The following is a 13,417-nucleotide window of genomic DNA, read 5'->3' as shown; positions in this document are numbered from 1 at the left end:
TTTTGAGAGAGTCAAACCATAAAAAAATAAACTAAAAAAATAGGGAGTACAGTAACAAGATCTGGTAGCAAAGTAAAGGGTCTATCAATGAAGTACAATTAGCCTTAACAAAGTTCCTTCTAGGCTCCATGAAAAAAAGCACTTCCATAAAACCAAGGAGGTACATGCTCAGCCTGAATGTCAAGTAATAGTCACATCCCTGTTTTTCAAAGTGCCTTGCTTTAAAAAGGGATAGAGTCACCTCCCCTAACATTCAGAAATGTTGGGCCAATCTTGTGGGGAAAGAGCAAGACAGAAAAGAAAGAGAAATGAAGCAACTGAAATAATAAGAGATTTTAGGATCTATCTTTAAGGTATAGCCAGATAAGGCCTTTTCCAGCAATAAATATTCTTTTCTCTTCGCTGACTGAAATGAAAAAAGAAGTAAAAAATGGGAATGGAGATGCAGAGTTTGTCATATCCTTGAACAAGAATTAACTTCTACGCTTCAGTTCGAGGGAATGAGACTTGTAAATCCTACGTAGATTACAATTTTTGTACATTATAAAGAAAGGTGGTTTTTTTTCTATTGTTTGTAGGCATACTACAAAGAGCAACACATGGAAGTGACAGTCAGAAAACATCATTGGTATAAAAATCAGTATCTTGATACTCCATGATTTCTTAGACATTTGACTTCTTTGTTCCACCTGATTTGTGACACCAGTTACATTAATCAATAGGAAGTATTCAAGCTCCTTATGACGAGTTCCTTATGTAGACATTGTGAACACTTCTTCCAGAAGACTCCATAGGAAACCAAGACTGGAACCTGTTTTCCTCTCTGCCCTCTTCAGTCTGGATGTTAATTAAGCTACCTCAGACAACTTCACATGTCATACAAGCAGCACAAACATGCCTGAGGCATCTCAGTTTTCAAGAGAACAGGGAAAATTTCTCTGATTTTACAGTATGCTTAATATACCACAATAGCAAAGCTGAAACAGTCTTAAATACTTTAAGGAAATTCACATTTATGCATACAAAAACAATCTCCAAATTCAGGACAAGAAATTTGTCTCATTACCTCCTTACCTCCCATACTGGAACTCCCAATAACCACGCTCAATTTTAGAGTATTAAGTTCAAAATTAAATGAGAGTCCTGTTCCACACATTTTTTCCCTGTTATCACCTAAGGAAATGAAGAGACAGGGAAAGTGCAATGTGCACTTTACTGATGCACTTTTTAATAGCTAATGTGATAACCTAACTTAACTAAAACAACCTAATTATCTTCAATTGTAAGGAAATATAACCCCCTTCTCCTCTATTTCCCCTACCCAACCACAATCTTTCTGTTTAAAGAGAAAAGCTGGTACACTGGCACATGGAAGATGGGGTTTACTAATTTAGAGGTATCTCATTTAAAATAATTCAAAATTTTTAGTATATTTAATGAGATGTAGGAAGCTTATAAGCTGCAGATGGAAAAAAAAATCAACAGGACTGGACAGCAACAAAAAACTGAATGGAGCTCAGATGATCAGACAAACACAGGGACAGACAGTAACATTTCTGAGGCAATTAGAAGGGAAAACACTCCCCCTTCAACAGGGACAAAATCAGTATTTTCCAAAGCCACAGTGATTGCTCAATTATCCCTCCCTTTTCCTCTGTTTGAGCATCAGTTTCAGACTAGTACAGGAAAACAAGGTTAACATGATCTGAGGAAGCTTAGGAAGAGTTTTAAGTGATTGCTTTTATAAATCTTTATTCTAGTGAACATGATATGTAAGCAGGACAATAGCTGCTACCAAAGTTCATTCTATTTCCAAAGATACAGTAAGTGCTTAAGAGTTCAATACCTGTTTTGATCCTCACTATCATTTTTATATTTTTCATGGATATAGAACACAAGCACATAAAATCTGACCTTCAATGTTATTATAATTATATATTCTATGCATAAGCTGGATATTAAGTGGTACAGTTGAATAATTATATTAGTTTCTGAAGAGTCTATCTTACTTAAATAGCATATACAATACCATGGTTCCATCAAAGGTGCCTCTGTACTTACTGGGAAACATAATGAAGAAAAACCATACAGAAAGTCAACCCAGACAAAGTACCTTTATGGTACTTTAAAAAGTACCATAGCGCTCAATAAAAGAAAGGGCTTTTTTCCTCACTATTGCTTCCACACTCTTAGAACTTTGAATGAGTTACACATCCTATAGCAGCTGTTTAGCTCTCTGATGTTCACATTCTCTTAAAAAAAATAAACTCTTCAGCAAGCTATTGATTACATACATAATTATTTACTTTCAGAAGAATGTTTATCTGTAAGAACTATACACTATTTCAGAAAATACACCTATTTCCCAAGAATAAAAATAAGTTTTCAAAACTTTTTTGTGGCACATTTGATGTCATGTTTTGCTAAGAAAACAATTCTCCTCACTGAACAATCCCTCAAGTTACACAAGAAATGTTTGCCCCACACATCTTTGGCAAAATTGACCTCTGAAGTTCTAAAATACAAAATATTGATCTTTTATTAAAGCAAACAAGCTTTAGAACTCCAGGAGATGATCTAGAGATGATCCATCCTGCATTTCACCTCTTATACCTACTAAAATGGGAGAGTGAAGTACAACACACATTTGCATCTGACAAAGACTGGACCTAAACCTACAGCATGTTGATTTACAGACATCAAAATCCTTGCTTAAACAAAGGTTCCTTCTGTTACCATGCATTTTAAGTGAATTTTAAAAATTAAATTATTACAGGCCCCATTTTGCTACAAACTGAGAATGTGCACATTCTTTAGCAGATTACTCACAAGCATGGTTAGAAGTAATGCATATAAAATGGCTAATGGCAATGCTACTCATTTTTTATTTACTACACAAATAGAGCAGACTAAAAATGAGCATAAGGTCCTGCAGGGCAAACTCTGTGTTCTGTAGATATAAAAAAAAACATTGCTCATTAAGAAAAAAAATCTGATGCAGTAGCTACATTAGAGAACAGTTAAGTGAGTAAAGAATGGAAACATACATCAAAATACAACGATTTCATATTTTCTAGGAAAAATCAACAGTGATACTGATGTTATAAGTCTCCTATTTTTCATTTAGTAGGTCTCAACACTGAATTATTAACAGTGGGCCACTCTACATCAGTCAAAAAGACTGAACACGAGACCTTTTGCCTGAGGTTAGACTCTGAGACACTCCAATCAGCACATTTAAACTCTTAAATATGATGTTGCCTTCAGTATTTTTTCTATCTAGCTTCAAGAGCAATTTATGAGCTTATGAGAGACAGATGCCCAGAGAGAAAAAATTGACCTGTCTTTTTCACAGGACGTGCGAACTTCAAGAACCTTGAACCTTTCTAATCCATCAACAAAATTCTTGTCTTCAGTTGCCAAATGGGTATTTCTAATATAAAAATAAAAGCCACACACAATATTGAGACTAACAGCTCAATAACGAGACAGAATTCCATCAGAATACCTATACAAATCAGAATATTCTATGTGTATATACCTGTATGTGTATATTCACTCAAGCAACCGAGAAAGAACACATGTAACAGAAACAGCATCAGCATTACAATGAAACCTCTCCAATGGAGAGTTTACCCAGTTTGTTACAATAACAAAGTAGCACAGGTGGGATAAGCAATTAAAAATCATTTTTAAAAATACTTTTAAAAAGAAATAATGTTTGCTAAAGAAGATATAAGAGACTACAAAGCAAAAGATTTTCATCAAAGTTAACTTTTTGTAATGGCTGCTGATGTGCTAATTTAAATGTTTTTCTTGAGAATTATATTGTTCATTTTGGAGATACAGTCTCTAGTTTATGTGGAATACAGAGTTAAAACCTTACTTTCTAAATAGTAACAATGGTAAAATATATTTGCATATTTCAAAAGGTCACAGCCTACTTTTATTACCAGCTGTACATACTGATAAATCCCAGCTCCAGTTAGAGGTGAGCAAAGCATGTTTGACTGGCTTCTATATTCTTTATGTGTCTCCATGTGTACCCAAGAACTGAATACTGCAGTGTATACACATCTACAAAGTAACAGTGATCCACCAGGCTTCAACATTTTTTACCAAGGAGAAAGCAATCCCTGAAGTAGAGATGCAATAATATGTCCTCTAAGCATCAGAGCTCTCTATCTGATGAAGAGGTTGTCAGGACTGAAGGGAAACTTATATGCTTAAATTACCACAACAGAATTATCATATCTTTTAATCCTTAACACTAGACTGCTCACAAAATATCAAATGGTTTTTCAGGGAGTTGCTCTCTTTCCCTCTCATGTAGTTTCCCCTATAGCAGGTAACTCAATAACGTGCCAGCTCCAGATATCTACTCCATGCTGGCAAATTACAAGGAGGAATATACCTTGACTGCTTGCAGCTATAACACTTACTTAAGAAACAAAATAAGTGGAGAAGACAAGATCACATTGAGTTACACATTTGTAATATAAGCAGCAGTATTGTAAGTCCCAAAATACAGAGGTCTAGCATCATAAATACATGCTTACAAAGAGACTGTCGCAGTTTAGCATACGAAGATCATTATGCCTTTTCTAGTTTAATACAAGTTACATTCACATCCAAAGATAATTGAAAAGCTTAAGAACAAAGCTTTGCTGGACTGGAAGGCTGAGTTGGTTCAAATGAGCACTGTTTGTTGATTGTTGCTAATTCAAATTTTAATTTTGTTTGAAAATCTTTTGGTCTAAGAGAAAGAGGTAGAAGACATTTCTTTAAACTGAAGTGAGCTCCCCTCTGAACCAACAGCAATTTGGCAAGGAAGATGAGCTGGCACATCAGAACACTCATTACTTCATGAAGACCAATAGCTTCTCTGTAAAAATATGCAAGGCCCTAATGCACTTTGACAAATGACAAAGGTTATTAAAGGACAGCTTGTGGGAGTATAATTGCTTTGTGACTTGATCACTATTAACAGAAAGAACATCGGTAGAGAGTTAACAGCATGAAACATGAGTACAGGAATCCACCAAGATCTTGACTCAGCAAAGCACATGAGGACATTAATTCCACTTCTGTATTACAAAACAATTAAGAACATGATTAAGTGCATGCTATATGACTGTCACTTAACTGGAGAGAAAAAAAATAGCCATCTTTTTAGGGGCCATGACAGTCTACATCATAGTATACATATATATATATACCATATAGATAATTAGTAATGCTATGCTAGTGTATGTTTTCTATAATGAAATAATCCTTACCAACTTTGCTGTAGTCTTTATACAGATTATGTTGAATAACTTGTAAGATGACTGAAAGTTTGCAAGGACTCCACAGCTCTGCCCAGAACATTCAGGGTCTCCCTACCCCACCCCAAAAAACCCAACATTTTCTATGTGCATCAGTTTCTCCATGTTTCTCAAAAATACTTACCAAAGCTGAGATGTAAATCAATTTATATTACAAGAGTTTAATGGTTTCAAAATAGGAGGAGGAGGAATACCAGAGAGAAATCTGACAAGGTTAAAAAGAAACTGGGGAAAGGTTGAGGCCTAACACATATTAAATAAAAATCAATCACAATGACGTTTCAAGAATTACAAAGTAAGATATAGCATACCACTGCTCAAAGTGAGAGGAAATTAGGGATAGGACTCCAAATCACATGGCAGCACTTGCTTTGTACAGAAATAAGATACCTTAACTCTTAATTCCCTGCAAATCAGTGACTCATGGCAAAGGCAAGGCAAGGGATTCGATGCATTGCACTGAACAAGCTCAGAATTTACCATGAGCCAGAAGCCCCTGCCTTGCTCAGGGGCAACCCTTCCACATACCAGATTTTGCTTTTGTGGGGACAGCTGCACCTTCCTTCTTATGTTTCTGCAGTGGCAAAACACTTCATACAAACTCATGGGAAGCATCTTGCCTGACACAACACAGAACTCCCAAGTTTCAAACTATTTTCTGAAAAGGCTGTGTCAGTGCAAACCTTGCTCCTCCTCCACAGAACAGCATTAGCTGGAAAGGAAAATGCATACATGGTATATTCAGAAGGGTATATAAGAGAAAAAAAAATGTTTAAATACTTTATATCAAAGGTCCAATCTACACAACAGGGAAACAAAAATTTAAAAAACAAAGGATTGGTCATTTGGAACAGTCATCACAGTCAGCTTCATACTGTTGGCACAATTGTTGTACCATTGGTTTGAGAGGCTTTTTAGCATAGATGTGTTGCAAAAACAGCTATTTTTATGCCACTTTTCTTTTAGTGAACAAGGTGCACTGGGTCACCAGACGCTAGGCAGAGTGCAGTTGGCTAACTATTATCCACTCTGGAAGGAACAAGCAGCATTTATTAAGTGTCAGTTTAGACATCACCACAATTGGTTCTATGTATTTTGTATTTCCTTGGAGTTAAGAATTACAACAAATTGAAAGTACTTAATTAAACGGTCATAAAAGTCCACATTTTACCTAACTTCAAAGGAAAAGGTTTTACAAAGTTTATATCACTCTCTCTGGAATTATTTGTATCCCCAGCAGCCAACAGATGCTTGGTGCCCCAGCTCCCCCCGCCTCAGTTTCTCAGCCATGATACTGGGTTTTGGACTGAGAATTTTGCTGAAATGACAGTCTAAGACTTATTATAAGTCATCCCATCTTTCCAGCCATTCACATAACTAACCTGACCTCCTTTTCAGCCTTACTGTCTAGAATTATCTGAAAAACTAGTGTAAACTACCTAACTTACCCAGTTAGGTTTCTTTTTAACTGATTCAATGTTGGAACATTGTCTGTATTTTATTCACCTGCTTTCTTCTCTACTGCTGCAGAAAACGTCATCTCAACAGATACTGTGAGTGGTCATATCCAACACATTTGATAGTCAAAGTTCAGTTTAACTAAGTCAGATGTCCACAAATGGAATACTGTTTGAAATCAACCCAACTTTTAAGCAGACCCAACCCAACTTAGTAGATGCTGCTGCTACAGTTTGTCAGCAAAGGAAACTCACTACCTCTGAATGGAATTGGCAACAAAATGTTGTGGGAGCCAGAAAATCAGTATTAACACTACTATATCTGGATATGGCCTCTAGTCTCACAGCAGAGATTATTCTTGCATTACATCAACCCACAAGAAGCAGCTATGCTTAAGGACTGAAGAAAATTTGTTTAACAACCATTCATAGCTAGCATCAATGCCAAGATCCCCAAAGACAGACAAAGTAGGAAAGGAAAAGCGGGGGTGGGGCAGTGGTGATAGAGGCAAGAAAAGTCTGAACCAATATTCCTTCAAGAACAATTCACTGATTCTTTATTTCAACACCATAAAAACCATCTTTCACAAAACAGATTTGCTTGGGTAATACATGGTGTCAGCATAAATCATATTTTCATCTTCTGTCAGTGCCAGCAGTTTTCTTGGACTTGTCTGAAGGAGGGCAGAAAGAAAAAAATTAAAAAAAAATAATAATAATAATAATAAAAAAAAAGACGAGCCAAAACCATCTTCCAGCTTTGACAGAAAAGGGTCTTTTTGTTCCTAAGACATTTGTCTTCACATAACCCACCAGCACCCTCCTGTAGGAGTCATGCAATGAAAAAGAATTACAAAGGCTTATCAAAATGCAAAGCCAGTATCAATATCAACTTTCTACTGTTTCCAAACATAAACTTCCTTTGTTGCAATCTTACTTCCTCTTCAGTGAAGTAAATTAATACTTGTTCACACTTAAAACAAGAATTAACGTCATCTATGCCGGGACATTGAGACCATTCAATAGAAGGACAGCACTTTGTGACAGAAGTCATGAACGGAAAGTAAGCCACATGTTAATATCAAAGACAAGCATTCAACCTCCTTTGCTTTTGACCCTTCTTTTTGGCTTTTATGACATTGTGTACTGCTTTTTGCTTCTTCTTAGTCAACTAATTATTATTTGTCCGCTGAATAAAAATTTGTTTTTATTCTGATTACAATTCTCCACAATGATCTCTGATTATTACACAGAAATAGTTTTGCAAGGCTATGATGGTTGATGAAGCATTCATGAGAAACAACAAGAAAACAGAAAAAAGCCCTTAACATAAGGATAAAGCTTAATACACTTTAAGATTTTTATTTCTGATGAGGCTCATGAATCATACTCATGAATTATAGTAAATACCATGGTATTTACCTTCCTCCTCTACAGATATATAAAACATACTTCATTTGTGTGCTTATGCAATACAATTCCTGAGCCTCCTAGTTTAAAGTTCATGACCATAACATGCACTTTTTTTATATTAGACCTATCAGCTTTAAGAAGGAGAGAATGCCAACATGCTAATTTTCCCTCACTAGTTTTCAAGTATGACTCTTCCGACACAGCAAGCAGACAGCAGATGCACCATCTACAACAGACACACAATAAAGCATAACACATACTTGTGAAGTTCTACCCTGATATACTGAAAGTAATCAATAAATGTCCCATGGACTTAAAGAAAAGGCAAAAGTACAATTATATGCTGTAGAAACATATGGTTGGTAGGCACTACATTATCATGTGAGATAAGATACCTGGAAGCAGAGGAAACATTTTTGCAGTCACACAGAACAGAAGAATTTGTGGAAATAAAGTGGAGGTCAACACAGCTGTCCATCACTGGGTCATCCAAGGTAGCAGTCAGGCAGCACAGGAGTGATTTGAGAAGAACTGAGTACAGAGCAATGGGAAAGGTTAGCAAAGTAGAGCAGCACAGAAGTTCCCTGTATTTGCAAACCAATATATCATCATAAAAACATATCAAACCAAACAAGTGAAATACCCACCCTGCACACTTCCAGTATCCCAGCATTCTGCAACTAAGCCTGCTAGAAATGAAGGCACAGGACAGAACCTATATATCAGGAGATCTCAAACTACCAAAGAAATACATAACAGAGCAAAACCAGTTCTGCAAGCTATTCAAAACTTAAGACTGTTCTTAGTTTGTGATTGAAATTTATATGTTGTAATTTCTCAGGCCTTAGGTTTCATTTTTCAAACATCCAAGGAAAAATAAAAACAACATTAGGCTCACATTAAATGGGTCCTCCACTAAGAAAAGCATTTCTATGAAAGGAAAATAAATATATATAGCCTGGATATAATAGTTACATGGACATTTTTTGTGACTTGTGATCAGTTATGAGTTTTAGGCTTAAACTGGACAAGCTTAAATCAGAATAGTAAATATTGCTCCTTTTAAATGGTAACTTTGACAACATCATGAAGCCACTAGGTAGACCCCTTACAACTACTGGATGCACCATCTGCATCCATGCTTGACTCAGAGAATTTATAAGGCATTATAGACAATTTCCACACCAAAACCAAAACAAATCCACTGAAAATAAGTATAAGAGGAAGCTATTTTTGAAACTTACCATCCAAGACATTTCCAGAAATTCTCAAGTGACTAATCATCAGTAAGGCTCTACATCCTTACATATTTCACCAGAAGACCTACATTCAACTTTACTGAAATTCCAACTTCACGATCTGTTTCCTCTTCCAGTAGCAATGTTTGCAACACCTAATTTGAAAGCTTCTGCTATTGTGTCTTGTATTTCAGAGATAACATGCTCAGGGTTTTTTAATAATAATTTCAGTTTAAAACAACTTTGAGATTCTTAACAAGAAGTCATCTAAAGGATGTCTAGAAGCATTAGGCAGGAAAAGAACCTGCTAACCACCACTGAGAATACTACTGAAATAATACCCAGAAATAAGAAATCACAACAAAGCAAAATTAGTATAGGCAGGGGGGTCTTGCTTTAAAGGCGATTTAGTCTTACAAAGTTCCTCAGGTTTGTTTATGCAGCTATCAATATATGGACAATGAACTTACTCAAGTAACCTACGCATATTTGGAGACTACTTTATTTTTTATATTAGTTGCATGCAGATGTGGATATAACTTTAAAAGCTTGTAATATTTTCATAAAAACAGGGAGACAAACTAAAATCTGTGATGATTAGTACTCCTGAGTACTATCAGACAAATGACTTCAATAGCTACTATTTCAATAGTTAGAAGGCAAGTTCAGAGTTGCAAACATCAGCATATAAATTTAATAAATATGTATGAGGAAGATGGATATGGAAAGAATACAAGATCAGAAGACAGAAAACTGTTTTGAAGCACTCCAATGAAGCATTGCAGTACTCAGAAAAGAAACTTTTATTTTTAAATAATCCCCCTCAATTGTCCTAAAATAATAGCACATAAAATGTTTGCAAACTAAGAAAAGCAGAACTCAGTACTTTGGATTTAAACATTAATCTCTGCTAATATAACGAAAGAAACGGTGTATAATCAGATTCCACCTGAAATCTCACCCAGATACAGAAAAAGAGCGACTATAGGTAATTTGTTATTAAAATAGCTTTAAGAGCACCCAAGCAACTAAAGTTAAAGACAAACAATAGGAATAAAGTTTAAAACGTTGTTTACATCCTGATTGGGCAGGAGGAGGGGGAAAGGTTGAATTATGTATCTCAGAGCAGTTTCATTAAAGTAATTCTAGTCTCAGACTACTGTCTTCTTCTCTGCTGAAATATAATCTGAAGAAGAAAAAGAAACTCATACTAGCACAACTGAAGTTTTTATAGGTCACATGGGATGCCTGCTGCCATGCACCAGATGTGAGTAAGAAAAAGAAAGTGGTCAACATATGATATTAAAACCCAGTGCAGTTTCAAATATTTTAAACATGATGTCGAGTGCATTCAACAGGTCTATGAATGCACTACATTAGCCTAAATTTAGTAGGTGATAATTGAAATCAGAGATCCAGTCATTACCACTGACATGTTTCTAAATACTACCCAATAAATTTTTGTCTGTTTCGGATTCTGTATGACAGCTGGCAGTCGGGAAGGGAATCACCCAGAGGGTATGAACACACACATATACAACATTTCTGTAGTCAAATTCCTGTTTCTTCCCTTTCTAGAGCTTATTTAACAGTGACAATACTGTCACACAAACACATACTCCTAAAGCAGAATTCCACAAGCTGAATGTTTTCTCCAGTCTCTTCACAGCATCTTCCTGTAAGCACTGGGTATGAAACAGGACAGTAACTTAACTAACTCCAACTGTATGTCCTGCATATGAATTTTCATAACAAAATTAATTCAGTTCTGTTATAGAGATCAGCTCTGGTATTCCTAATTATCCTTCTTATCATCTCTTAATTTTTAGTTAAAGAAGGAAGAAAGTTTATAAGCAAGAGAAGATACAATCTTAGTCTACATCTTTTTTTGCTGTTACCTTTGTTATATCTACAATTATATTGACCATTTAAGCAAAAGGAAACAAAAATTTCTTCTAAGTCTGCAATTCATCTTTCTTTTTAATCTCTGCTGTATCACCACCTTGTGATACATCTACTATCAGATAATAAAAAGTGCAGCCAAGTTACACATGAGAATAAACTATCTCTAGGATCACTTCAGAGTTGGTAGGTGGACAGGTGCCAGCCATTACTTGTCCCTCCATGCAGAAGTGGTTTATGCAACTTGGTATGAAGAGCTGATAATTTTATTTGGCATGTATAGTTAATCAGCAAGGCCTCCTCACAACTCAGTTCTGCCATCTGAAAAATGGAGGCAGCGCTGTCTTTCCAGTTCTCAAAGGAAACTGAACTTCAAAGCATGATGAAAAACTGCCTGCAAAGAAATGCCTGGCAATTTATACACCAACAGCATGGCTTTTGACTGGAAATTTAAACATCTAGTTTGAACCAACAAAGGCTGGAAATGAGAGCAAAGCTTTCACTAAAACCTTACAGGTATCCAAGGCTCACAAACCTTTGTATACAAGCAGTAAACGCTAAATTTTCATGGATTATATTTTAAAATATTGCCTAGCAAAATTAATTCCAAAGAAGTTTGAAAAGACTAGCTTTTTTAATTAAAAAAAAACAACAAAAACAGGTAGGCCTTGAAGAGAAAAACCACCTACTGTCTTAATATTCTTTTCAGAGGAAATCTATTTACAGAGCAGAAATATTTCTATCCAAATACTTTAAACTAGAGGAAGCTGCACACTACTTATTCTTAGCTTTTTAGACCCTAAGACACAGAAGAGTCATAAAATTACTAGCATCTACTAGAAGTATTAAACTCTTTTACTGGTCTCAATAATTAAAGCCAAAATTACAATCAACATTAGCCACGGACTGACATGAAAGAGCCAGGATATATTTGGAGATAAAGAGAGTAGTCAAAGATAAAAAAAAAATTGAGAGCCCCACATTAGCTGGAGGGAGGGGGAAAAAGAATATCAGTTTGGCATTTTTTCTGATATTCCATTAGTTGCTAAAAGCAAGTTTTAAAAAAATGAAAAAAAGAAACCACAAATCCTAAAAAGTTATGAATGACAATTCTACCTATATTAAGTAGTATCATAAGTCAGAACATCTCAGATTTACTATATTGACAGCTCTATTTAAAATGCAAAACCCAAGTGACTTCAAAATTAAGACTTTCAATAAATTGTTGTTCAGAGACATCCATCTTGAAACTTCAGCTTAACCAGCCCACAGATCTAGAGTTAGTCCTTCACCAGATCTTGTCAACACAGCCCTCAAAATGCCTGAAGTTCAGACAAGGTCATTCAGAACCCAAGTGACAGGTCATTTGGGAAGGAGAGGGTTACTGTGTGAGTGTCCTGTACAGCACAGTGTTGATTATAAGAGCTGCTGAAGATAAAAGTGCCAATCTGCCTTTCTTATGACTTTGGATATAAAGTAAAAAGTAAAACGGCAGCCTTTTATGACATTTTAATTCTATTCCCCCTTTCCACCACCTCCATTAAAACATTTTCCTCCTCTCTTTTGTGCTATCCAAGATTAAAAAGTCATTTATTGCAATAAAGGGATTTAGTGATTTGGGAGTAACTTTTATGTACTGTACACCCTCTAGACATCCTGAAACTATGTTAATAATTTTCTTCCTATTAATTGTCTCATCAACTCACAGCTGGCTATGCTTTTTATTTCATTATGTTATTCATCAATCTAAAATAGACCTATAACAGAAAAAGAAATTGGAACGGAGCAATTTCAATATTTCAAAACAGATGCAAATCAACACTAGAGATGCTACACAGCATATTTTTATTGAGACAATTCTATACATGTTTGAAAAATGAACTTGTAATAAACTCATATCCTGTGAAGATATGTTTTTCTTTCCATCTTATGAGCTAATTATGCCAACACAACATAACATTTTCCTAAATGCCTTATAAACTGACCCAGTTACTCAGAGAGTATTATTTTTAAATTGATGTGATAGATGCAAACTGGAACGTTCGGATTTCAATTCTGGCACCAATTCCCAGATCCCCTT

General features: G+C 35.5%; 1 protein-coding gene and 1 long non-coding RNA gene across 4 annotated transcripts in view; both read right to left on the bottom strand.

The window, feature by feature from the left end:
- LRMDA (leucine rich melanocyte differentiation associated) overlaps positions 1–13,417 on the bottom strand; it is a 616,557-nt gene that overhangs the window by 585,406 nt on the left and 17,734 nt on the right. The window lies entirely within an intron of this gene.
- On the bottom strand, positions 7,319–8,728 carry LOC111931047 (uncharacterized). The gene is made up of 2 exons (XR_002865430.2): positions 8,593–8,728; positions 7,319–7,458 (listed from the first exon to the last, which is right to left on the bottom strand). It is a non-coding gene; the product is annotated as an uncharacterized LOC111931047 (long non-coding RNA).

Source organism: Cyanistes caeruleus, chromosome 8, assembly GCF_971803275.1.
Source record: "Cyanistes caeruleus chromosome 8, bCyaCae1.hap1.1, whole genome shotgun sequence".
NCBI lineage: Eukaryota > Metazoa > Chordata > Aves > Passeriformes > Paridae > Cyanistes > Cyanistes caeruleus.
Note: the sequence above shows the minus strand (reverse complement) of the source record. Positions and strands in the feature narration are given on the sequence as shown.